General features: G+C 47.5%; 1 protein-coding gene across 6 annotated transcripts in view; it reads left to right on the top strand.

Annotated features, from left to right (window-relative positions):
* The window catches only part of LOC106732083 (uncharacterized), a 73,692-nt gene that overhangs the window by 24,174 nt on the left and 21,901 nt on the right, over positions 1-27,617 (top strand). For 3 of the 6 annotated variants that reach the window (XR_012903424.1, XR_012903423.1, XR_012903427.1), the window contains 2 exons: positions 1,953-3,333; positions 5,732-18,310. The exons of 2 other annotated variants lie outside the window; for them this stretch is intronic. The gene's annotated coding sequence lies outside the window, so the exon portion shown is untranslated. Of the gene's footprint in view, positions 1-1,952; positions 3,334-5,731; positions 18,311-27,617 lie in introns of those variants that run through there. One more of the 6 variants, XR_012903425.1, reaches the window with a different exon arrangement.

Below are 27,617 nucleotides of genomic sequence, written 5' to 3'. Positions count from 1 at the left end.
ATGTAACTGAATATTGAATTTGGGCCAGAATTACCATCCTACACATCTTCACCTGAAAATTTGGAAGGCTCTTCTCTCTCACAAACTGTGAAATGCATGTAATAAAAATTGATCCCTAACCCAAACAGTTCATTCTGTTGAAAGAACCCTAAAAACAAATACTAAGAATTGCCAGGGGAGGAAGAGGAAGGAATCAAATAGACATTCAATATGCATTTTTTATCTCATTTAGTCCAATACCCAGCATTAAATAACTATTTTCAGCTGGAATGTAGTAGTTGAAGGGTAGGTTACAACACTGCCAACACTAAGAGTATGTCTGTTCAGCCTGGATCAACAGACCTAGGTTTGTAGGGCTCACCCTTGCACTCCAAAAATATCTGTATAAACAGCAATTTGAAGTTGAGGGTCAGGCTCTGATGACAAGGACAAGGATAGGGTGTCAGACTCAAAGTACTGTCTACACAGCTGTTTTTAGAGCGCTAATATGAGTCCCAAGTTTCTTGACTGGGGTTACTCCTGTAGGCTGCATAGATTTACCCCAAATGCTCAAAAATCATGAAATTAGGATAAAATAATAATTTTTTTTCAAAAAAATACACACTCCCTTCCTTTTATTTGTCTTCTGGTTTTTGAGCCTTGAGGGTGCACTCAAGTCATATTTCATAGTTGAAGAGAAAAGCTTGAAAATTTGAAAGCATGAAACTTACTTTTTTGAAAATGAAAGCTGAGATTCCCATGAAAGCACATGACTCCTGGAGTTGGGGCTTTAAGAATAACACCTAATATTGTGAGACTTGTAAATAATTGTAAAAGTTGGCAACTTTGTATATTTGAGAGATTTATTATTTGTATTGTGTATATTTGTATATTGTATAGTTCCTAGGAGCCTCAGTCATGGTCAGGACTCCAGAAGTTAGAAGTTGAACAAACAGAATAAAAAGATAGTCATTGCCCCCAAAGAGTTTGTTGTGTGACCAGTTGTTCTAATGCACATGACACTCAGTTTTGGAGCAAGGCCTATTAAAAATATTGTTTTTCTTGCACCAAAAGTTGACATTCCTCTTTCTTTAAACACCTACATCAGTAGTAAAGGCTGTCTCAACAGAGGCAAATCTACTTGCCAGAGATTCTTGATTCCATCAGTTATTAACATATTCTCAGTTCATTCACCAGAATGTAAACAGTTCTAAACATTGGTCTGATGGTCTAGCCCTGATAAGGAATGTAAATATAACTTGGATCTGCAGAGGGAGGAGAATAAAAAATGTTATCAAGTCACACATGATTAGGTTGGTATGTCATAGTAACTCACAACAGTGCCCACTGAACAGCAATACTAAGGATTTTGCTCTTCTACTTACTGTTCCATCATGAGTACAGCTGGTTGAGCATTCAAAGTGAACTATTTAGTCAACAGATTTAGCCCCTTTTTCCTCATTTGCAAATTACAGGCAGTCCCTGGGTTACGTACAAGATAGGGACTGTAGGTTTGTTCTTAAATTGAATCTATATGTAAGTCGGAACTGGCGTCCAGATTCAGCCGCTGCTGAAACTGATCAGTTTCAACAGCGGCTGAATCTGGATGCCAGTTCTGACTTACATACAGATTCAACTTAAGAACCCCAGGCGTCCCCAAGTCAGCTGTTGCTGAAACTGATCAGCGGCTGATTCCAGGAAGCCGGGGGAAGAGCAACTCTGCCTCGGGCTTCCTGTAGTCAGCCGCTGGTCAGTTTCAGTAGCGGCTGATTTGGGGACGCCTGGGACAGAGCAGCTGGGGTGCTGCTGGGTTGCTCCAGTAGCGCGGCTCCTCGGCACTACTGGAGCAACCCAGCAGCACCCCAGCTGCTCTGCCCCAGGCGTCCCCAAGACGTAACTCGGGGACTGCCTGTATCTGACCAAACTGTGTGTTTTCCTGAATTAATTAGATACTTGCATTTGTTCAATTGCAGATACCAAATGGAGATGTCAGTGGAGTTCCACCACTGATCAGATGATCTGAATTTTTATGTGAACAAATGGACTATACATTGCTAATGCGGGAGTGCTGGAACAATTTTTACGATGGGGATGCTGAGAATCACTGAAGTAAATTGTAAATCCTGTTTACATTAATCTGAAGTGGGTTTTACCCACAAAAGCTTATGTCCTGATAAATCTGTTAGTCTGTAAGGTGACACAGGACTCCTTGTTGTTTTTGTAAACCCTGTATATAATGGAAACCACTTCAAGCCAAGGGGCTCTGCAGCATCTTCTGCACCTCTGATTCCAGAATCTATGTGCTAATGAAGGGATTATTGCAAGTATTCATTTGCCAATCACCACTATGTGAATGGTCACCGAAATAACAAGGTATTGTAGTATAGCCTCGGGGCAGCTCTAATCTTCATTGGCTGTGGCTAGCCACTAGCATGTTTCCTGTGCTCAGGAGTTGGAAGTGGTGACACTAGAGCCACTCATTCAAATAGGGCACATAACCTTCCATCAAGATTCTGTGAGGGGCTAGTGTAAATAGATAAAGAGGTAGGCAGTGGACTGATAGGCTATGTCTGCATTGCAGGCTTTTTGTGCAAGAAAAGCCATTCTTACGCAAAAACTTGCCAAGTGTCTACATGCTCCGTACGCGCACTCACAGCTCCTTACTTCCTGGCTGCCAAACCTCCCCTGAAAGCCACATGCAGCCTGCAGATACCGCGTGGCAGCAGCACCTCAGCCAGTCGCTCCACCACGCGGCTCTGCACTGCTACACCCAGGAGCCCAGATGTCTGCTCCACAGACACCCCGTGAGCCTGCACCTTCCTCCCAGCAGCCACTCCAGGGCTCCCAGCAGGCCCGGAGGGGAACCAAGTGACATGCCCCTTGCTGGTCCCGGGCTGAGGTGGAGGTCCTGTTGGGCCTGTGGACAGAAGAGGAAGCCCTCCATGGCTCCCTTGCCTGTTGCCACAACACAGACATTTTCAGCTGCGTGGCCCAGGCGCTGTTGGACCAGGGACATCCAGCCTGGACTGTTGAACAGGTCCGGGTCAAGGAGTTGCGCCTGGGCTATGTCCGGGCCACCAAGGGCGAAGGTGAGGGCACAGGAGCTGACACCTGCCCCCACTATGACCACCTCCACTCCATCATCAGTGAGACAGCAGTCTCAGGGCCCTCAGTGCCAGTGGACACCAGCCTTCACCCCCTAGTGACAAGGCCACCTGACGCGTAGGAGGAGGGTGACTTGCCTTCCAGGTCTGAGGATAAGGGTGATGACCACAGCAGCACCGTCACCCTGCACCTGGAGCCAGTGCTTAGCAGCCTCCTGGGCTTCATCTGAGGCTGGCAACGGCTCCTCCGGTGAGTGTTATGCTTCTCCCTCTCAAGGCGGGGGGAGGTGAGTGCTCAAGGGGAAAGAGGAGGGAGTGTCACTCAGGCAGTTCAAGCTGCACATCGTGCAGCAGTACGCAGCACGTGCAACCTAGTATGGCCTGACTGTGTGGCATGTGGACGTGGCAGGCAATTCCAGAGCATGCCTGGGACCTTGCTGCTCACCCACATCCTGCCCGGGAGAGTGAGGGGGGATGCCGACTGGAAGCAGGCAAGGCCCCAAGAGCTCAGGCCAGACCCCACACCTCCCGAAGAGTGCCACACACAGACAGCACGCAGCCATGCCTGGCCATGCAACACAGCATCTGTTCCTGGGAAAAACGCAGCGAGCCAGCCCTGTGAGCATGGACCCCAGGGAGTCCCTCGGCTGCTCCCGACCCCTAGGTTGCTGTAGGGGTTCCCCCCTTGTGCGGGGGGGCTTACGTCCGCCCCCCTCAGTCTCCCAGTCGTTAGCGCCTCGATGTGACCGCTTTCACTCGGTTCCATTAGGCGGTTGGGGGAAGGGGGTCCGGGCCCGCCCTCGCTCCGGACCCCGACCCAGGGCCCTAAGGTCAGGGAAAGACTCCCCACCTACCGGGGGGGTCGAGCCCCCTAAACTCCCCTGCTCTCAGGGTCCGCGTCCCCGCCCTGGGCCACTTCTTCCCCCAGGTCCAATTGTCTCACCTGGGCTCCCACTCTGGTCCTGCCCAGGGCCTCTAGTACCCGCGTCCGTCCACCGGCTCCTGGGGGGAATGCGCCCCCTCGGCGTTCCCCCTGTCTGCCGGCCTTCTGCGCCCATTTGAACTGCCCGCCCGGTGCAGGCAGATGACGTCCCTCCTCCCGCCTCCTCCCGCTGCCCCTTGGCGGTAGCGTCCGCCAGTCCCGGCTCGTCACCTGGCCGGTGCGCCGGCCCTCCCTCTCGGGGAAAGCGGGCGGCTCTCCAAGCCGCGTCGGGGGGTGAGCTTTTCCCCCACGATCGCGGCGTCCCGGCAGTTTCCGGGAGGGGCGGGGCTACCCCGCCACAGTTGCCCAGGAGGGAAACCCCTCACTGCAGCCATACAATTCCCTGGGCTACTTGTGTGAGGGCTAGTGGGAGGGGGAGCGGGGAAGAGGTCAGCCTGGGCCTATGGCCACTTGAGTTTTGCTGCATGGACGGTACACTCCCCAGTCACCCTGGCTCCGTCTCCAAGGACATCAGTTGACTGTGGTCTGAGAACCCAGACCCTGTCTGCCACACTTGCTCCCAAGCAATGTGGGGATGTGCACGCAAACATGACTACAGTATCAATGTTGTGTTGCTCACAGACAGTGACAAGAGTTGAAGCCATGTGCTTTACCTTAGGGACAGTGCAACGCAGACACACATAAGACCATAAGAACATTAGAATGGCCATACTGGGTCAGACCAAAGGTCCATCTAGCCCAGTATCCTGTCTGCCGACAGGGGCCAGTGCCAGGTGCCGCAGAGGGGATGGACCGAAGACAATGATTAAGTGATTTGTCTCCTGCCATCCATCTCTGGCCTTTGACAAACAGAGGCCAGGGACACCATTCCTTACCCCATAGCTAATAGCCTGTTCTGGACCTCACCTCCATGAATTTATCAAGCTCTTTTTTGAACTCTGTTAGGGTATGTCTACACTACCCCGCTAGTTCGAACTAGCGGGGTAATGTAGGCATACCGCAATTGCAAATGAAGCCCAGGATTTGAATTTCCCGGGCTTCATTTGCATAAGTGGGAGCGCCGCCATTTTTAAATCCCCGCTCGTTCGAACCCCGTGCCGCGCGGCTACACGCGGCACGAACTAGGTAGTTCGAACTAGGCTTCCTAGTTCGAACTACCGTTACTCCTCATTCCACGAGGAGGAACGGTAGTTCAGACTAGGAAGCCTAGTTCGAACTACCTAGTTCGTGCTGCGTGTAGCCATGCAGCACGGGGTTCAAACGAGCGGGGATTTAAAAATGGCGGCGTCCCGCTTATGCAAATGAAGCCCGGGAAATTCAAATCCCGGGCTTCATTTGCAATTGCGGTATGCCTACATTACCCCGCTAGTTCGAACTAGCGGGGTAGTGTAGACATACCCTTATAGTCCTAGCATTCACAGCCTCCCCTGGCAAGGAGTTCCACAGGTTGACACACCACATGCCAAGTGGCCAGGACACAGACAAGGGGTCTTTATTCACAGTGATGTCTTCCAAAGGTTACAGTCCATGGAGAGAATCACTTTATTCCAGGGAGTCCTTTATGCGAACATACACACAGGGGACTGATTGGGCCCAAGCCACAGTTGTGTGGTGTCACTTGGGGCTCAGGGTGGAGGGCATGGGGCTCAGGGACAGTGTGGGCAGGGCTGCCTCACCGCTTCATCGTTTTCTGTGTTTTCTGCAGCAGGACTATCCAGGAGCAAGGGACCCTCCAGCCCTGTGGCGGCAGCACCACCAACCACCCAGGCACCAGTCCAGCGGGCCAGGCAGCAGGACCAGCTCCTTTGGCAGCACGTCCAGGCTGTTGAAAGGATCGAGAAGGCAGTCAGCAGAAAGATTGAGGCTGACCTGGAGTGGCAGCAGCAGGTGTGAGGCAGTTCCTGCAGAGGTGCAGCCGGATGTGCGACGTGATTACCACCCTGACATCGCACATCAGTCATGCCATGTACTTCAGCATGGCCTTGCCGCATCCTCCTGCCCTCCCTGCTGTGCCCACGCCCCTTCCAGGCACCCCTCCTGCTACCATTACCGTGCCCTCCCCACTGCACCCAGTCCTGCCCTCATCCCTGTGCTGCCTGCCTCAACCTGGCCTGAAGGATGCGAAGGCCTCCACACCCACAGAGGCACTGGCAGGAGCTGCCTCTCCCAGCAATAGCTCCCCCTCCCAGTTCATAGCCCCTTCCTCTTCCACCTCCCAGTTCAGAGCCTCCTCCCACTGCTCACCCTTCTTCCCCATTGAAAATAAAAATAAAAGTTTCCTCTTGTTTGAGCAAAAAATGGTTTTGTTTATTGGGAGGTGAGGGAATGTGGGGAGGGAAGGGTTGGAGATGAGAGGAAGATGTATACGGGAGACAGAAGCGACCCCACTGTGGGGCCTGGGAGAACATGTCCTTCAGGGCCTCCCAGAAGCGCACCCCATCATGGTTCGCTTGGTGGATGGCAGCTGTGGAGGGCTGCTCAAACACCTGGCCCTCAGCTGCTATCCACGCCGGGAGGAAGGCCTCCCCCTTCTGCTCCACTGTGTTGTGGAGCACACTACACACTCCCACAACCTCAGCAATGTTCTGCTCACCCATTTCGAGATGGGTGAGCAGACAATGGAAGCGCGCCTTCAGTCATCCAAAGGCACGCTCCACCTGGTTGCGACCTCGGTTCAGGTGCTGATTGAAACATTCCCGGCTGGGGTCCGTCCATCCGGTGCATGGCCGCATCAACCAGGGCATGATGGGGTAGGCCGCGTTCCCCACAATGCAGAGAGGCATGTGGATGTCCCCAACTGTAAATTCCCGCTGGGGGAAGAAAGTGCCCAACTCCATCCTGCGATATTGGCTGGAATTATGGAGGATGTGGGTGTCGTGTGCCTTGCCGGACCACCCCATATAAATGTCTGTGAAGCGACCATGGTGGTCCATGAGGACCTGGAGCACAACGAAGAAGTACCCCTTTTGGTTTATGAAATGGGCTGCTTGACGTTCCAGGGCACGGATGGAGATGTGGGTCCCATCCATGGCTCCCCCGCAGTTGGGGAACTCCAGGGCAGCGAAGCCAGCCACCGTTGCATCCATGTCATGCAGGCAGATGACCCTCTGGAGCAGGATGTTATTGATGGCACGGACAACCTACAGAAGGGCACACAGAAACACAGGGAATGCACTGAATGAGGCAGGGCATGAGCCCTTGGGGGGTGCCTGCCTTCCTGTGATGCCCTCTGCCCCCAAACACACCAGGTCTCCCTTACCCCAGAGCCCCTCCCATACCAGCAGGCCTGTGGGAGGGAGGGATGGTATAAGCCCCTGGGTGACGGGACTTCCCCCACTTCCCCAACCCCCCTTCCCAGCCTGGAGTCTTCCCTTCCCCTGGGCAGGGAGTGCAGCACACGCCCCCCCGCAGGACTTACCTGCATCAACACAGCACGGACTGTGGACCTGCCCACACCGAACTGGTTTGCCACCAAGTGGTAGCTGTCCGGAGTGGCCAGCTTCCATAGGGCGATGTCGACCCTCTTGTTCACAGGGATGGCGGGCCGCAGCTGGGTGGTATGTCTCTGGAGCGCAGGTGCGAGCCAGACACACAGCTTCAGGAATGTCTGCTTTTGCATTCTGAAGTTGTGGAGCCACTGCTGGTTGTCCCATTGCTCCAGGACCAGCCGGTCCCACGAGTCCATACTGGTGTCCAGTCGCCAATATTGCCTCTCCACGGTCAGGTGGGGATCCCACAAGGACGCCACCGCATCCGGGGAGAGGGAGTCTAGCGCGAGTTTGGTGTCGAGCTCCTGCAGGAGTATTGAGGCAGCATGGAGCAGCAGCTGCAGGCACTCCAAAATGGCTGTGTGGGGCCAGAGCAGGCACAGGGCCACCCCTGGCTCCATGGCACAGCAAGGAGAAAGCAAAATGAACAAAAGGCACTAGGGCACAAAGCTGTGGTGTCCAATAAGGCAGAGGGCAATCACAACTAGCGCTGCTACGGCTTTCAGTCCCTATAAGAGGTCCCAAAGCATGCAGCAGGAGAGAAACGGCTGTCTAGGGAGATCCCTTTAAGCACGTGTCTCAAAGGAGCTCCAGCCCCCACCCGCGGAAAGTCCTGGTGCCCTTTTGCCCTCTCCAGAGTAGTTCCGGGGGGGAAGTCTTTGCACAAGAGTGTCCCACCAGTGTGGATGCTCTCTTGCACAAGAACTTTCCCCTGGAACAACTTGGTTCTTGTGCAAGAAGCCTGCAGTTAGACGTAACCATAGTGTATTATCTGTGGTAACGCATTGGATAGCTGTGTGGCATGTGAGGGGAGACTTGTGGCATAAGTAAACAATATTATGTTGAATTGGGAAGACCACATCTTAATTCTGAACAAAGATTTATTCTCTTATATATAAAAATAATATTGACAAGGAAAGTTTGAAAACTTTCCCATTCAATGGAACCATTGACTTCAATTGATACAGCATTCGGTGCTTCATTTAAATAGCTTAAAATAAAATCCTTACTACAGGTTGAACTCTCTGGTCCAGCAACATCCATGGTCCAGCAGGACGGGCAGTGGAGCTCACAGCCAGTGGAGCTACCGTGAGCTCAGGGCTGATATGAGCTCCAGTGCGGTCAGGAGCTCTGGCAGGGCTATTGCAGCTCACAGGGCTGGGAGGCTGGGGAGAGGAGCCCAGCAGGGGGGCTGGTAGTTCCGCCCCCTTTTCGACCTTTCCTGGTTCAACAAACTCCCTTGTCTGGGACTGAGAGTGTCAGACCAGGGAGGTCCAAACTGTATCAGCAACAAAAAATCGCACTATGAAAGGACTTGTCTGCTGATATGATTAAGGTACAACGCATGTTTAATGCAAAGTAGGCAAGGTTAGGGGGAGAAGAATGAAGGGGAATTTTCTTTACTTGATGCAGGAGATGAGATAAGAGGTGTCCCCATCATTTAAGATTCTGGTCCTACATTAATTTTGCTGAGTGGCTAGTGGGAAAGAGAAAAGTGTGAAAAAGGAACAGAGAAGTAAGAGATGAAAAAAGAGGAAAGGGAGAGCAAAAAGATGAGAGAGATGAGAAAATGGATGGAAAGAGAACAGGTGGAAAAGGTGTGTGAAAAATATAGGCCTTTCAAGGTACCTATGTTTTCTAAAGCTACTTCTTTTCGCCTGTACACTGTACTGTGTTTTGTCACCATGGGTGGTGCTGGCTAACTGCTCTTTGAGCTGAGTTAAGGGTAACCAGCAATTTGAACTAGGCACTTGACACTGAAGTCAATAATGCTATGCTAATTAACAAAAGCTGAGGAATTGGTTCAAGAATTCCATAATATCTGTTTATTTAGGTTTAATCAAGAGAGATTATTCCAACAGGAAAGTATGCTTTGCAAATACAGTAACAAAATAAGATCCTTTACAAAGCATTTTCAGAGGCATTGTCAAGATAGCATGTATTACCTAGCCAGATACAGGCAGTCCCCGGGTTACATACAAGATAGGGACTGTAGGTTTGTTCTTAAGTTGAATTTGTATGTAAGTCGGAACTGGTACATATTGTAGGGGAAACTCTAGCCAAACATTTCTCCAGAGCTCAGTTTTATTCTCCCACACCTCACTTCCCTCAGTCCTTTATTCTCAAGCTGAGGTGTCTGCTGAGAAAAGCCGCTTCGTGTCTCCCTGGTCTGCTGGAGGGGGAGGGGGAAGGGTGCTAGCTTCACGTCTCCCTGGTCTGCTGGGGGGAAGCAGCTAGTGCGGGGTTGCCTCACCCCATTTGTAAGTAGGGATCCGATGTAAGTCGGAACCACATAACCCGGGGACTGCCTGTACTGCAAAATACAATTAGGCCATGGTTATTTGCATGATGTGTTCACTTACCATTTCTTTGTTGCAGATAGCTTAAACTTGTAGGCTGTAACAAAATTGCATGTCACCAAATGGGCAAATAAATATATCTTCATGGTACTATTTAGTAGCAACGCAAGCAACTGAAGCTAAGCATAAGCATTATGGTAAACCCCTATCCTGGTGAATGTTAAAAATAAGCACTACCTAAAAAGTGGGATTACTGTACCATATGGCAATATTCATAATGCATTCAATTCTTTAGGGAAAACAAACAAGAGACTGTCCCACAGGTATGGATGCATTTAGAAATCCCTCTTAGAATAAGCAACTCTTTGAATCATCCCCTTATTCTACCCCAATGCCTCTTTAATCCTCCTGATGGGGGAAAATGGTATTTTCCCATGGCTTTAATAACACAGTGAATTCTGAACAGATGGCACACATGAGCCTTGGTTTTCAAAATCCTTGCTCCCCTTGTCCATTTTGCATTCATTAGTGACTTGCTTTTGTTGTGCCCATATTTATGTTATCTTAAATATCCTGAGCCTGGCAAGACAGAACTATAAAACCTGGCCAATTTAAGGAGAATTCTCTGTCAAATGCACAAATGTGATATTGCAGCATTTCACAAATACTGAGGATTGCTTATAAGCTACTGCCTCTACTACATGGTTGTTAGGTATTGAGTGTGACAGGGCCTATAGATGGCATGCAGTTAGTGGCAAGAAGACAGTTAACAAGCTAAGTAGAGGAGCTACCTCAGCTGTCTGCCCTTATTACAGGGATTGCCAGGGAGTTGAGCAATGTGGGAAATGTGGCTAAGCTCATCTGTAGGTAATTATTGCATCAGTAAAAAGAGCAAGCTCCAAAAAACCTCTCTCACTCAAGGCTAGACAGACATAGGAGGCTACACTCTGAGATGGCATTAGCACCGGACGTTAGGGTATAGGAGTGCTGCAGCATCTCCAGATTTAGTGCCCAGTGTCCCAGCCACCCAGAGTCCCAGACCCAACATCCACCAGGCTCACTGCCAGCCTAGGGTCCTTCTTGGCTCCTGGCCCCGTGTGTGGGGTCCCAGTCAGTCACCACCCTGTGTCCCACCCAGCCATTGACCCCAGGTCCCAGATTCTGGCCCAAACTCTAGGGACAGTGAGGGGTGCAGACAAGAGTAAGGAGAGATGCAGCTCCACACTCCCATGCAAAAAACTGTTCAAGCACCACTGGATGAGAAGGAAGCTTGGCTGTGAGAGACCTCTCATTTTAATTTAGGATCTACAACTGCTCATCCAATCAAACTCAGTCTCTTGTCCTTCCTCTCCTTAAGACAGCCTCCTGACTGTAATTACCTAACACTTACCTAACAACATGTTTTTTTCAAAAGGAAGACCAGGCTAGAACAACCTGGTCTCCTTTGAGAAGGTAATAAATATTTCAGACAAATATTTCCTGAAATCCAGGTAGATTGTATCTACTGCATTAGGGTACTTCTACACTACAGTGTTATTTTGAAATATCTAATTTTGAAATAAAACAAAAGACAGAACTATGTAGCACTTAAAAAACTAACAAGATGGTTTATTAGGTGATGAGCTTTCATGAGCCAGACCCACTTCCTCAGATCAAATTGTGGAAGAAAATTGGCACGACCATATATACCAAAGTGATACAATCAAAAAAAGTGAACACATATAAAATTGACAAATCAAATTTTAGAACAGAATGGAGGTGAAGGGGGAAGATTAGTGTCTGGGAGGTAATGACATTAGGGGTGAAAATTGGGGAAGCTATCATTGTAATGGGTGAGATAATTAGCATCTTTGTTGAGACCCATACATCTATTGTATTCACTGATCACAGAGGATATGTCTACACTACAAAGTTAGTTCGAACTAATGGACGTTAGTTCGAACTAACTTTCATAAGTGCTACACTAGCGCTCCGTTAGTTCGAACTTAATTCGAACTAACGGAGCGCTTAGTTCGAACTAGGTAAACCTCATTTTACGAGGATTAAGCCTAGTTCGAACTAGCTAGTTCGAATTAAGGGCTGTGTAGACCCTTAATTCGAACTAGTGGGAGGCTAAGGCTTCCCAGGTTTCCCTGGTGGCCACTCTGGCCAACACCAGGGAAACTCTATTGCCCCCCTCCCGGCCCCGGAGCCCTTAAAGGGCCACGGGCTGGCTACACAGTTTGTGCCAGTTGCAAGGCTGCAAGCACCCGTGCCAGCAGACCCTGCACCTGCCACACCATGAGCCAGCCACCCGATGACACCCAGCCCTCCACTGCTCCCCAGGACCAGCCTGGCGGCTCCCAGGAGCCTGCCCGGGGGTGCAAAAGGCGGGCGCCCGCTTGGTCAAGTGCGGAGATCGTGGACCTCATTGAGGTTTGGGGGGAAGCCTCCAATGTCCACGATCTCCGCACTTAGCCACAGGAACGCGGCCGTCTACGGCCGCATGGCTGCCAGCCTGGCCGCCAGGGGCCACCAGCGCAGCCGGGAGCAGGTCCAGTGCAAAATTAAGGACCTGCGGCAGTCCTACTCCCGGGCCTGCCAGCCAGGGGCCGACCCGGAGGCCTGCCCCCACTTCCACGCCCTGGACCGCCTCCTGGGGGCTCATGCCGTCCCTGCCCCCCAGGACGTGATTGACCCCGGGGCAGAAGGACCGCTCCAGGAGACGGAGGAGGAGGAGGAGGAGGAGGGCTCTGAGAGCCAGGAGCCTGCTGGCAGCCTGCCTAGGACCCGGGACCCCCGAGGCACCCCACAGAGCCCCCTGGGGTAATTGACCGCTGGTCTTGTTGCACCACAGCTGCAGCACCTGGGCCTGCAGGGCGCACCACACCGCCTGCAGCAGCTGCCCATGCCCGGGCAAGCAGGAGAGCCAGGAACGAGGAGGAGTACCAAAGGTGGCACCTCCGGTTCATGGACCACCAGCTCCGCACCCAGGACCACTGGGTCCAGGAGGACCTGAGGCTGCGCCGGAGGAGTCTGGAGGCCCTGGAGGAGCAGGGCCGTGCCCTGCGAGGCCACCTCCAGAGCCTGCTCAACCGCTTCCCATTTCCTCCTCCCCCTGCTCCCCCTGCTCCTCCTGCTCCCCCTGCTCCCCCTCCTGCTCCCGCTCCTGCTTCCGCTCCTGCTTCCTCCACACCCCCTGTCCCTCCTGCCCCCCCTCCACAACCATTTCCCACCGACGCCCCCGGACCCGCAGTGTGGCGAGACGAGAGAGGCAGCCGGACTCCCACCACTGAGCTTTCCTTTCCCTTCCTCCCTTCCCTTCCCCTTCCCGCTCCCTCGTCCCAGGTTTCCCCCTTCCCTCTCCCACCCTCCCCCCTTCCTCCCCCCACCCCACTTATGTTAAATAAACATACGTTTTTGTTTGAAAAACAGGTGTCTTTATTTTACAGTAGGTAGGGAGGGGAAAGGGGAAGGGGGGGGTAGGGTGGAAGAAGGCCCCAGTGGGGCATGCAGGGAGAGGTCAGTCCTCCTCCTCCACCAGGAAGCTCTCCTGCAGGGCTTCCCGGATCCGGACGGCCCCCCCCGCTGGGCTTCCCGGATGGCGGTGGTGCGGGGCTGATCGTAGTGTCCAGCCATGCGGTCAGCCTCAGCCATCCAGGCTGGCAGGAAAGCCTCCCCCTTTCGCTCACACAAATTGTGGAGCACACAACATGCTGCCACCACGGGAGGGATGTTGTGCTCGGCCAGGTCCAGACGGGTGAGGAGGCATCGAAAGCGGGCTTTCAGTCGCCCGAAGGCCCCCTCCACCACGATGCGGGCCCTGGTCAGCCTGGCATTGAAGGCCTGGCGGGAGAGATTAAGGTGCCCCGTGTAGGGCTTCATGAGCCAGGGCTGCAGTGGGTAGGCGGCATCCCCCACCAGGCACACGGGCATGTCCACGTCCCCGACCCTGATGTGGCGGTCGGGGAAGAAGGTCCCGGCCTGCAGCCGCTGGCACAGGGAGGAGTTGCGGTACACCCGGGCGTCGTGTGCTTTGCCGGACCAGCCCACATTAATGTCCGTGAACTGTCCCCGGTGGTCACACACGGCCTGCAGGATCACGGAGAAGTACCCCTTGCGGTTGACGTACCGGGACGCCTGGTGTTCCGGGGCACAGATGGGGATGTGCGTCCCATCGATGGCCCCCCCGCAGTTGGGGAAGCCGAGGGCGCCGAAGCCCCAGATGACGGCATCCGGGTCGGCGAGGCGGACCACCCTGCGGAGCAGCACCCAGTTGATGGCCTTGACCACCTGCGGAGAGAGACACAGCAAAGCGCCAATCAGTGGGGCGCCCGGGTGGCTGGGAGTGTTCGTGCCCTGGCAGTGCCCCGCGCCCCACTCCCGGTAGCAACCCCCCTGGCGGCGTGTAGTACGGCCGGGACAGACCGACCCCTCCGGTGCGGGGCGCTTTCGCCTCCACCCGCCCCCCCTTTGTCCCTGGGGCAGCCCATCCCCTCCTCGCAGCCCCCCTTCCCCCCTGGCTCGGTGGCTGACGAGTGCCATACCTGCATGAGCACCGCTCCGACGGTGGATCTCCCCACGCCGAACTGGTTCCCGATGGATCGGTAGCTGTCTGGCGTGGAGAGCTTCCATAGGGCGATGGCCACCCGCTTCTGGAGGGGGATGGCGGGCCTCATGCCAGTGTCCCTTCTGCGCAGGGCAGGGGCGAGCCATTCGCAGAGCTCCAGGAAGGTGTCCCTCCTCATCCTGAAGTTCTGGGTCCACTGTCGGTTCTCCCAGCGCTCTAGGACGATGCGGTCCCACCAGTCGGTGCTGGTGGCCAGACGTCAGACGCGGCGGGGCACGCCGGTGCCGGGGCGCCGCCGCGGCTCCTCCATAGCCCCCAGGGCAGCCAGGCGGAGAGGCAGGGGGCTGACGTGCACCAGGTGGTGCCAGGCAGCCTCGAGCCATTGGTGGCAGGCTTGCAGCAGCAAGTCCAGAAAGTGCACCAGAAGGTGCAGGGCGAGCTGTGGCTCCGTGTTGCCACCTGCGGCGGCCCCCCCGAAGGGAAGCACCGACACAGACGGGCACAGAGACCAACGCTTTGCTGTCCCTCGGCGAGGTTGGCAAGCAAGCAGGAAAAGCTGAGAACCGGCTGTCCGGGGGGGGGTCCCTTTAAGCTCGAGCCTCAGATAGCCTCAGACAGCAGCCACACAAAGCAACTACTGACCTGATGCCCTGTCAGAACCGGTTTCAGCTGCCCTTAAATGCCCCCCTGCGTCCAATCAGTGTGGACGCACTAGTTCGAATTAGCAAAACGCTAATTTGAACTAGTTTTTAGTTCTAGACGCGTTAGTTCGAATTAACTAATTCGAACTAAGTTAGTTCGAATTAGCGCTGTAGTGTAGACGTACCCAGAATGACTTGATTTGAGGATCTGCCTAACCTAGCCAGAATTTAGCGGTCTGTTTAAGGAGTGGGTGAGGCTCTGAGGCCAGCAATGTGCAGGAAGTCAAACGAGGTGATAATGGTGATCCCTTCTGACCTTAAAGTCTATGGGACTATGAGTCACCAATGTAATGAGACTGAAAAAGTCTAATGCAGTCATAGGATGCACCAGGCAAAGTGTTTCCAATAGAAGCAGGGAAGTGTTAGTACCATTTTACAAGGCATTGGATAGACCTCATTTGGAATACTATGTGCAGTTCTGGTCTCATGTTAGAGAAGATGAATTCAAACTGGCACAGATGCAGAGAAGGGCTACTAGGATGAAAAACCTACTTATGAGAGGTGACACAAAGAGCTTGGCTTGTTTAGCCTAACCAAAAGAAGGCCAAGGAGAGAGATGTATTGCTGTCTATAAATACAACATGAGGATAAATACCAGGGAGTGGAAGGAATCATTTAAATTAAGCACCAATGTGGACACAATAACTAATGGATAGAAACTGTCCATCAATAAATTTAGGCTTATAATTAGGTGAAGGTTTTTAACGATCAGAGGAGTGACATTCTGGACCAGACTGCTAAGAGAAGCAATGGGTGCAAAACCTAACTGACCTCAAGACTGAGATTGGTATGTGTATGAAGGGGGTGATATGATGAGACTGCCTACAACAGTATCTAGACAATCCATGACAGCTAGTAGCAAATATCTCCATTGGTTGGTGATGGGACTCTAGATGGGGAAGACCCTGGGGGTGTGTCTACACAGCAGCGTTATTTCAGAATAACAGCTGTTATTCCAAAATAACAATGCAAGAGTCTACACGGCAATACCATTATTTCAAAATAAAATTGAAGTAATGGATGGCTTATTCTGACTCTGTAAACTTCATTCCACGAGGAGTAATGTCTATTCCGAAATTGCTATTTCAAAATAGCTGTAGTGTGGAGGCTCCACTGCTGCTGTTTTGAAATAGCTCTTCCCCAGGGCCATGCAAAGTAATTACTTGCTAGTGCTTCCTGGGGCTCTAAATCAAGGTAGCATGTCCACATTAGGGGAGCCTGCCTCGGACTAATTTTGAGGCTTCCCTGCAGCATAGACGTGCTATTTTGAAATAAGCCATTTTGGAGTATTTCTTCTGAAATAGCTTATTCTGAAATAAATGTGCAGTGCAGACGTACCCTGGGTTACAAAAGAGAATTCTTTCCTAGGTGTGTGCTGTTGGGTGTTGCCTACATACTCGGGTCTAATTGATGGCCCCATTTGGGGTCATGAGGAATTTTCCTTGGGGTCAGAATAGCAGAAACCCAGGGGGCTTTTAGCTTTCCTTTGCAGCTTGAGTCACTTGTAGATTTAAGCTAGTGTAAATAGTGGATTCTCTGTAACTTGAAGTCTTTAAATCATGATTTAAAGATTTCTGCAACTCACCCAGAGATGATGGGTCTGTTACAGGTGTGGGTATGCAAGGTTCTGTGGCCTGCAGTGGGCAAGAGATCAAGTTTGATGATCATGATGGTCCCTTCTGGTCTTATAGCCTGAGTGTATGGGTACTTAATATTTATCTGTTTTGGAAATTCCTACTTTCCTCTGTCCTGAAGCCCAGACAATGAGTTCAGCGGATTAAGTTGAATGATTATAAAAAATAATAATAATTAATCTCTGCTGAAACAGAGAATGTGTTTAAAAAAAACAAAAGAGTGAATGTTCCCTGGAATGCTGCAGTCTGAGATGCATACAAGCACATCGATCATTGTCTCGCAGAAATATGCACAAACAAGAATTAATGCAATAAACCACTAATAGATCATGTAGCTATGAAAGTTAAATAATAAGGCAGAAAAGAAAGAGTACTCTATGGAGAAAAAAATACAAGTTAATTAAATAAGGCCCCTTGGAATATATATTTGTCCCAAATTGAAAGTGTATTTAAGCGAATGGAAATTCTCCCATTGGCTTTAATGAGATTTTGGATCAGTCCTATAATTATTTTCCTCCTAGTATTTTATACTCTATAACAAATTTTGTTATTCGCCTTTGACTTGTCAGTTTGTAACGTTCAGATCTTCTATCCTCTTCCCAATGATCTCAAGCTGATAACATTCACATCTTTGCCCAAAGCCTATGGTGACTCTTATTCAAATTCTTCAACTTCATTTTTCTATATCACACATTTCTGCCCGGACACAGATGTCAGCTACCCATAGGACAGACAGACATAATAAACAGGACATAAAAATTCCTGTTTTACAGCACTACTTTCTCATCCTTTCTGTGAAGTGCTTGGATTTTTCATGTTACACTCTTTCCTGTCTGGCATGTGACCTTCCTTTCCCTGCCTTTAGTCCTTTTTATTTTTTTTAAAGCAATATGTCAATCCCCCATGACACCTCATTTTAATTATGATTTTTTCCTATTAGACTTAAGTTAGTGTGCCTTGTTACAGAGAAAGAATCATGAAGAAATGATGAGGACTCAAAAAGCAAAACACAAATGTTCTTGGTTACAAAAATGAACGTGATTTAACGCTTGTGTAAATTCCAATTTTGCGAAAGAAACCTCATACAATGTAATAATCACACTAGCATGGAGTTAAAATCTTTCTAGTGAAAATTGACTTAAAATGTAGACAAGGTCAAGATGTGGAATTAAGTGAAAGGTGTGGAATGGAATGCCTATAGTGACTTTAAAAATCATTATTGACACATGTAACTTTCTATAAAAGCATTACCAAATCTTATTCATACTCTGCATTGTTATCTTTGAAAGGTATTCTTGTGTTTGGTCAGTCTCTTATTGTTAACCTTGGATTTATTTTGTTTAAATTCCAAAATTGGTAACCACAAATTATGAAATGCACTTGACCCTAATGTAAAGCTCTCTCACTTTTCCATTGAAATGATTTCCCATACTTTATTTCTCTAGGCCTTTAGTTGTAGAAGGACCTTTCCTTTTCCAAAACGAAGTTGTAGCATATAATGCTGTAAATAGCAATTCTGTTAATCAGTGAGGTTCTTCTCTGAGGGTATGTCTACACTACCCCCCTAGTTCGAACTAGCGGGGTAATGTAGTCATACGGAGTTGCAAATGAAGCCCGGGATTTGAATTTCCCGGGCTTTATTTGCATAAAGCTGGCCGGCGCCATTTTTAAATGCCGGCTAGGTCGGACCCCGTGCCGCGCGGCTACACGCGGCACGGACTAGCTAGTTCGGATTAGGAAGCCTAATGGATAGATGGCACAAGACAAATGGCTTGGTCATTGTTTCGGTCCATCCCCTCCAGGGTCCCTAGTGTTGGCCACTGTCGGCAGACAGGCTACTGGGCTAGATGGACCTTTGGTCTGACCCAGTACGGCCATTCACTGGACCACCCTGATTTTCATGCACACCTGCTCCTGGGTGGCCAGGCTGGCAGCTATCCTGCCCTAGACGGCCACTTTCCTGTGCCTAGTGCGGAAGTCATGGATGAGGTCCACAATGTCCGCACTAGACCAGGTGGGCTTCCACCTCTTGCGGACCTGGGCAGGCTCCCGGGAGCCGCCAGCCTGGTCCTGGGAAGAGGCGGAGGGCTGGGTGACAGCGGGTGGCTGGCTCGAGCCATGCCAGGTGCAGGGTCTGCTGGCTAGGTGCTGGCATGCTTGCACCTGGCACGGGCACCGTAGCCAGCCCGTGCCCCTTTAAGGGCTCCGGGGCCGGGAGGGGGGCAGAAGAGGTTCCCTGGTGGTGCCCAGAGTGGCCACCAGGGAAAGCTGGGGAGGGCTAGCCTCCCACTAGTTCGAATTAAGTGGCTACACACCCCTTAATTCGAACTAGTTAATTCGAACTAGGCATTAGTCCTCGTGGAATGAGGTTTACCTAGTTTGAATTTAGTGCTCCGCTAGTTCGAATTAAGTTCGAACTAGCGGTTCGCATGTGTAGCGCCTATCAAAGTTAATTCGAACTAACTTCCGTTAGTTCGAATTAACTTTGTAGTGTAGACATACCCTATGTGAGCGTCTACTCAGCAATTCCATTATTTCAAAATAATTTTGAAATAATGGATGGTTTATTCCGACTTCTGTAAACCTCATTCTATGAGGAATAACGCCTATTCAGAAATAGCTATTTTGAAATAAGGGGTGGGTAGACACTCCCCTGCTGCTACTTTGAAATAGCCCCTCTCCGACAAGGTCAATCTAAGTTATTCCGCCTGGGGCTGTCAATCAAGATAGCACCTCTACATTAGGGAATCCTTCCTTGGACTAATTTTGAGGCTTCCCTGCAGTGCAGATATGCTATTTCAAAATAAACTATTTTGGAATAACTATTGCAGAATACTTTATTCCGAAATAACTGTGCAGCGTAAACATAGCCTAAATGGGCTCACCAGGAGCCTCTGAGCACATGTACATTTAAAACAATAACCATAGAAGTATCAAAAATATATTTTTCTGAAACACAGATAAGTCACTATTATCCATCTCCCACCTCCAGGCAAAAATCTGATTAAAAAGCTTTTTTAAGCCTCATAGTTAGGGCTCATAGTTAGGGCTCATCTAGACCACATTCCTCTTTTGAAAGAGGAATATAAATTAGGCAGATCGAAAGTGCAAATGAAGCACAGATTTAAATATCCCACGCTTCGTTTGCATATTCACATCGAATCCCCGTTTTTTCAGGAGTATGGGTTCTTTCGAAAATGGTTTTTTTTAAAGAACTGCATCTAGACTGCGGTTTCACTTTCGAAATACCATTTTTTGAAACAGCGATCGGATGCAAATATGCAAATGAAGTGCGGGATATTTAAATCCACGCTTCATTTCTATTTTTGATCTGTCTAATTAACATTCCTCTTTTGAAAGAGGAATGTAGTCTAGACATAGCCTCTGTCTCATAGTAAATTTGAAAAATACTTTTAGATGGAAACATGATTTTTGACATAAATGAAAATGTTGATTTTGGTCAAAGTTTTCCACATTTTTTTGTCAACAAAAAAAATTCCAAAACTGGAAACTTTTCAGTAAATAGTTTGGTATTTTTTTATTTTTTTTATTTGATAAACCTTGGGTTTTGGTTTTCAAATAGTTTGGGGTTTGGTTAGATTTTTTCATAACAAAAATGTCACAAGTATTTTTAAATGAAAATATTCCAAAATACTTTTTGGAAAAGTAGCTGGATTGTTTTTATTAGATTGACTTGTCCCCATTCTTGATAATCAACTAACCTAGTTTGCCAAACCAAAAAGAGAAGCAACATTCAGATATGAGGGATTGTCCATAGAGTAAGTTCTGCTCCCAAACCTGTAGAATTGAAATCCAGTTGTTATTAGTGAAAATGTCCAAATGGCTCCTACACTTGAAATGATTTAATGATAGATGGGAAAACATGCAACAAGAGGCAAACTATGACCCAAGAGGCTTTATAGATTGGAATTAGAGATGAGCAAATAATTTACCACAATTAATTTACCACAATTTATTTCACAATTTACCTTATGTTCTTCACATGGAATATCCATTACCCTTTTATTTAGGTTAGTCCTGAAGTCAATTTTCAGTCTACATTACAGTATTCATAGCCAAGATGGTACACATTGATTTTGAGGGTAAAATTTCAAATAACCCTATAACATCTGCATCTACTACACCCAAATAACACCTGCAACTATTGTTTTCTGTTCATCCACTATCTTTGCAAAGTTTTGAAAATGAATGACCAAAGAAAAAGATGCTGTTTTGCAATATCCTTTCTCGATAACTGAGCCCGATGAACTATTGTTGATTGTAATGTTATTAGTTGACTGTCTGCAGTAGCTGTTCTTTTTCTGCCTAGAGTTAAGGGAACAGTTGAATTTGCCCTTCATCCTTGAAATTCTTTCACTTAGGAAACTGAATCAGCAGTAGATTAATCAAGAGTAGAAATCAGAATTGTAGCAATAGTATCTAACTCTATGATATATTGAGTGTTGCTATTTTTTCTTTGCATCTGATCAATATAAAGACATAAATTTGACACTGTAGTGAGGCGGACTGGCCACCCACAGACCTGGAGCAGTGGAGCCCTTCGCTAAACCCTGGTGGGCAGAGCTATACCATGCTCAACCCTCCTGCTGGAAGTCAGTGGATGGGACAGGAAATACAAATGGTGGGCTGAAGAGCTCAGTAGGGCCTCAGCCACAGGAAACGCTAGAGGCCTCCTGTGGACTTAGGGTTACCAGCTGTCCGGTTTTGAACCAGATAGTCCAGTATTAGAGCTTTTTGTTCAGGAAACAAATTGAGAAAATATAAATGTCCAGTATTTTCTAAATAAGATGTAATGTAGATTGTGATGTAATTTCAAGTGTGTCTGGTATTTTTGTTGAAACCATCTAGCAACCCTATGTGGATTCAGGAGCTGAGAGGCCACTGTGGATGTCAAGGGAGTTGAGACTGGCCAAGACTGCCAGAGTTGTTCATAGACTTGGAAACTGAGGAGCTGTAAGCCTGAGTGAGATCCTGTTCCCTGTCAATCCAAACATCCTTCCACAGAGCCAGGTATGCACAGAGCGGGAGTTAGGTAGAGGCCCAAGGTAATCAACCCCATGTCTGGCTGCAACACTGCCACCAAGTGAGTCAAGACAATCTGGTCAGGATCCTTCTTTACCAAGTGGCAGACTGCTTTGCCACTGTTATTGCCTTGGGCTAGGATGCAGTAGAGTGGATGGGCCTGTATCCCCCCCGACCTAGTCTGTAGGCAGCCATCTCCCCCTTTCTTAGGCAAGAAGCCTGCACTTGTTGGTCCCCTCCACCAGAACTAGGAGGCCTGACTATTTGCTCAGCTGTGGTACAGGACTAAGCCCCTGGACTCTTGCTGCTACGCCCTGAGCAAGGGCGTGGGCTAAATAAATGTTCGCTTGTTTGCTGAGCCTGAGTGCAGCCTCGAGCTCCTAGACTCTTTTGCTGCCCTGCTCTGCGCTAGATGCCTGCACTAGATAACTGCTGGTTTGCAAAATCTGAATGCAGGGGAAGGCCAGAGACTCTTTACCACCCTGTCCTGCCTAGAGCTGGGATGCCATGACATTATTTGTTGTTCGGCCCTGACCAAAGACCTGCTCCAGTCGCCCTGCTGACTCCCCATGTCTGGTGACCAGTAGTGATGTAGTGAGTGATCTGGCTGCCCAAGGTCCCAGAGGGGCACATGTATTTGTTGCATCACCAGCTTGGATTCAAAGTTCGTGTCAGTAATCATTTCCTCCCCTCCTTCTTTTGGAAATTTATCATCAGAAAGATATTTTTGTCTAATTTTTTAAAGTTTCAATTAAACTTCAGTTGCTTAATTGCAGAAACAATTTATTGAACTGTGCCCACACAAAACAACACTCATTCAAAAATTCAGGTATGCCGCAGATTTGATTTCCCTCTCTCTCCTCTCATGGCTTTAGTGTTCCCTCTACTTAGAATGGAAAAGCACAACTTAAACATAACTTCTATTATGCTTCCCATTTTGCAGGAGAGTACTAGGGCAAAGCAGTAGTTTAGTCAAGAGCATTAGTCAATGGGCCAGGTTGTTTGTTTGCTAGTGGAAATCAGAGTAGAAAATGTCTACCAGCTGAGGACTGGCATGTTATTTCAAGGGCTGCACATGCTGTTCTGGAGGGATGTAAATGTAGTTTCTCCTATCATTAGGCATGATATTTGGAAAGGAGAAAAGAGTGTGTGTGGGGGGGGGGGGGGAGGAGGTAGGAGGGGAGATCCTAAAGAGGCAGAATAGAAAGGTAGTGAGAGAGGGGGGTTTGAAAGAAAGCTGGTAACAGGAAAAACAAACTGGAAAAAAGGGGAGGGGGGACTATCAGGCAAATAGTTACTGGTTTGAAAGCTTTAAGACATGAAGATTTCTGTGCTGACACATTCCTTTACAACACATTGGCTCGTATTGACCAATTTCCATTAATGGAAAGTAACATTTTATTTCTCATGTGTAAGGCTAATCTTAGTGTGTCTCACAGATTCAGTGCAACTGCATTGCTGATTTAATAAATAAAATAGAAATAATTCTAGAAAAGCTGCATAGATACTCGTCATGCCCACCCACCTGTAGTATGTTCAATTATTTTGATATTTTAATAAGATATTGTGTCATTAGGGATATCTATTCTTCTACATTTTTCTATGTAAGTCTAGAAAGCAATTGTCTCTATTTAATTAACATTATAGATCACTATTCAACACATGCGGATTAATTTATTTCCTAGAACTACAATTCATTGGAACTTATCCAAATTATTTCCAGTAGTTACAAAACAAGAAGGTTCTGAGATACTATGAAGATTCATAGTTACCATGATGAGCACAGTATAATACTTAAAACATTTTGAGGATTTTAAAATTTACTTTTACATGGGCTATATAGATTGCACCTTTCCATTTCTATTCCACTCCCCTCCCCCTAAAAACAATGCTATATCTCTTGAAAACAATATAAGAAGTAGTTTTTTAATACCTCCCGAGCTTTAACTCTCCTATATTCTCCATATGGTTACTCAAAAGACAGAATATATGGATTTTGAGCTGCATATATAAATTGTGTAAGAGCATTCCAAAGAGCAGAAGTTGAGAGACCCCAATGTGAACTTAAAGAATGCACATAAAGTTTTCAAGCTCTTATAGCTCCAAAGTAAATGGCTGTAATGCAGATCAAGGCATGAGGATTAGGAATTGTTCCCAAGAGAGCTGATAACTATTAGTTCTTACTCATTTTTTCCCCAGTTATTTCACTGCAGCATGTTCTACAGTTTTTATTCTTTTTCAGGTGGAAATTTTGATCAAAGCTGACATTGGGAACAGCACACAATGTGCACAATGACATTCCTTCCATTAAAGAACAGGCAGTAGCCTGTAAAATGTGGTAAATTAAAGGAACACCATTTGTGTAATGCTGCTGCATGTCATAGGAAGACATTGCCAATGCTGCTACATATAAGGACATGGTTCCGTTGGAAGCAGAATGCCTGCCTTAAAAAAATTGAAACTTCCTTAGCATTCCCAGATTACATCTGTAGTTTGTCCTACAAACAATTGGCCTACACATTTCCCTGAAATAAGATGTTTTGCTTGTGCAATCATGCTTTGGCTGATAGTAGGCTTCCTGTGAAATCTGTAAATCATCAGTACAGAGATAACAAAAGGGCTTAGCAGCATTATTTAAATTAAAATATTTAGAAAGGATCCCCAGTAGAATTCCTTATTTATTGACTAACCCTAAATTTATACCCCTAGAGTAAATGAATGCATCCATATCTGATATTACAGCTGTTACATTGGAGGAAGAATGACCAATGAATGAAGAGATGGGAAGTATAATGAAAGAATAATAATGGTCTGATGGCAGCCTGTCATTCATAGCTAGTGCCTGCAGGGTGGTATTTTCCCAAATGAACTAGTAAACTTAAGTCTTATCATTTTAGGCACTCTTACAAAAAAGAAAGTTAGTAAAAGGATGGCCTCATTTTTGTTCTAATTTCACAATCCCACCTGGAACTAATTGCCATTCTATTTGTCAGTGTCAGGAGAGAGGCTGAGGAAGTAGATGCTGGCTGAGGTGCTCTCCCTTAGGGGCAGGTCTCTGCTATGGGGTGTGGGTCATTCTGAAAGATTGTAGGGAAATATTGCACTGCTGCTGCTGTCTCAGTGGGGATCTTCAGCCTCCATTGTGGATCCAGAACCTTACATGAACACTAAATTAATAAAAAAAATTAAGAGCATAAAAATTCAGATAATACCAATTGAAAACACTTCACAGGCTGGGAGAAATGCTTGGGGGAGCTTTCCCATTTATTACTAGAAGGTTCTGGCTCTTCAAAGGTAAAATGCACTTCGCATGTTTACACGGTCAAGGATTCACTGTCTTCTATGGAAGAAATGAAGCCACATGCAGACCCATAGTCAAGTTCCTCCCACCAAATGTTGCAGTTAACAAGTCCAACGGCTTGTCTCTACTTACAATGCTATAGAGCCTGCTGGAGCACTTAGTGAAGATGCTACTTATGCTGACAGAAGAGTTTCTCCCAGGGGTATGGCTGTGGGTTCTCTGCCTTCCCAAGAGGTGTCAGCTATGGTGATGTGAGAAGTTCTCCCATTGACATAGCCCTGTGTGCAGCGGGAGTTAGGTTGGTATAAGTGTGTCATTCAAGTGTGGATTTTCCACACCTCTGAAGGATGTAGTTATACCAACATAAAAATTATAGTATAGATCAAGGCCAAGAAACTGTTAGGGTTTCTGCTGTATTCTTTTGTCATTCTGCACTAAGACCTTGTCCCAGGAAAGCACACTTATTCGGGACTATATTTAAGCAGCTGCTTAAGTCCCATTGCTGTTAATGGGTCTTCAGCACTTGTTTAGAGTTATGTGTGTGCTTAAGTGAATCCTTGAATCATGGCCCAACAGAGTTATAACAATTTCACTGAATAGAAAGATTCAAATCTCCTCTTTTTTATGCAGATACTCTGGTTGGTTTCTGTGGCATTGCACCTGTGCAAATTGTCCCCTTGCAATTCAAATGTAACCAAACATTTTTAGTAGGTCCTCAGTTGGTGTAAAACAGCATAGCTCTGTTGAAGTCAGAGGCACTGTAGTTAGTCACACCAGCTGAGAAGCCAACTAAATGTTAGGAAATAAAACTAATTTACAAGTAGAAGCTGTATTTAAAAATGCATATGAAACTTTTACAATTTACAGGTGGATTAGTCAACCAGTGTGATGGATGTAGATTGGTCAAGAGTGATAAGCTACCTTATGAGTAAGATGATGTAAAATCTTAAGTGGATGTCACTCTGTTCTTGGACATCAACTCATTACAATTACATTCTTCCAAGTAAAGGGCAAGATGGATAGAATCCACTTCTTTTTTCCCCTCCATATTTACAGTAGCAATGTGCAAAGGGATGGTGTAGACGGAGCTTGATCCTGCCTTGTGGGCGGGGGGCTGGACTCGATGACCTCTCGAGGTCCCTTCCAGTCTTATTATTCTATGATTCTATGAATTTCACCAGTGTATGATCCTTTACTTCAGATTTATGCCAGTGTAATGTTACTGAAATAAGTGTAGCTATTCCACTGTAAAAATGGTACAGTGCTTGGCTTCCAATCTTGTTTAATAGGATAGATTTTTTTGTTTGTTTTTTACTGAATGTTTGAATTTTTGGTTGTGTGTCTTTATTACAGTTAAGAACATAAGAATGGCCATACTGGGTCAGACCAAAGGTCCATCCAGCCCAGTACCCTGTCTGCTGATAGTGGCCAATGCCAGGTGTCCCAGAGGGAGTGAATTGAACAGATAATGATCAAGCGATCTCTCTCCTGCCATCCATCTCCACCCTCCAACAAACAGAAGTTAGGCACACTATTCTTTACCCATCCTGGCTACTAGCCATTAATGGACTTAACCTCCATGAATTGATCTAGTTCTCTTTCAAACCCTGTTATAGTCCTAGCCCTCACAACCTGCTCAAGCAAGGAGTTCGACAGATTGACTATGCGCTGTGTGAAGAAGAACTTCCTTTTATTTGTTTTAAACCTACTGCCCATTAATTTCATTTAGTGGCCACTAGTACTTATATTATTGGAACAAGTAAATAACTTTTCCTTATTCACTTTCTCCACACCACTCATGATTTTATATACCTCTATCATATCCCCCCTTAGTCTCCTCTTTTCCTAGCTGAAAACTTGCAATTAAAAATACCTCCTTACCTGAGGAGACTAAAATACTGCTGGGGAGGCAGCATGAACTCAAGAAACCTTAGCATAAAACAATGAATTATAACCATTTTTTTCTTGTACTGCCTAAGAGGGCTGACTCATTTTAGACTTTGTCAGCAATGAGAAAATTCCCCATGCCTGGATTTAACTGAAAGTGTGATGAATCATCTATGTGACATGTCAAAACTCATGAAAGTTAGTTAAAGAGAGAGACACTGGGGATTCCTTGTGCGTGAACAGTAATAGTGAATTCCTAGGTGAAGGGCATGACATCTGACATAATTTTCCAAGATTTGTAGCAGGGACTTGGCCTTCACCTGTGAATGACCTTGCTGTCAGACATAACATAACTCGGACAGTGGTGTGTATTCATTTGTATGCAAGAATTTTCCATTACCATCTCTTGAGTCCTCCCTCACACAACTATAATGCTAAGTTACATTTTTAGGAAAGGCTACAGGATCTTATCTCCATCTGGCACAACCAGCCCTGAAAAGTCATTGGATAGATGGTAAGATTTTTATTCTCCCAAGGCAAGAAAAGCTTTTGTGGTAAGGTGAAGACACAGTCTTTAGGAAAGAGAAACTATCTGTGGACCCTCCCTAAACTACCAGAAGCAATCTTAAAGAAAATGGAAAAATTACTGGACTGTTTTTTCTTTCCTCACCATTTTATATTTTCTTCT

The sequence above is a fragment of the Pelodiscus sinensis genome, chromosome 4 (genome assembly GCF_049634645.1).
Source record: "Pelodiscus sinensis isolate JC-2024 chromosome 4, ASM4963464v1, whole genome shotgun sequence".
Taxonomy (NCBI): domain Eukaryota; kingdom Metazoa; phylum Chordata; order Testudines; family Trionychidae; genus Pelodiscus; species Pelodiscus sinensis.
The sequence above is the reverse complement of the archived record's forward strand: the minus strand, read 5'-3'. Positions and strand labels throughout refer to the sequence as shown.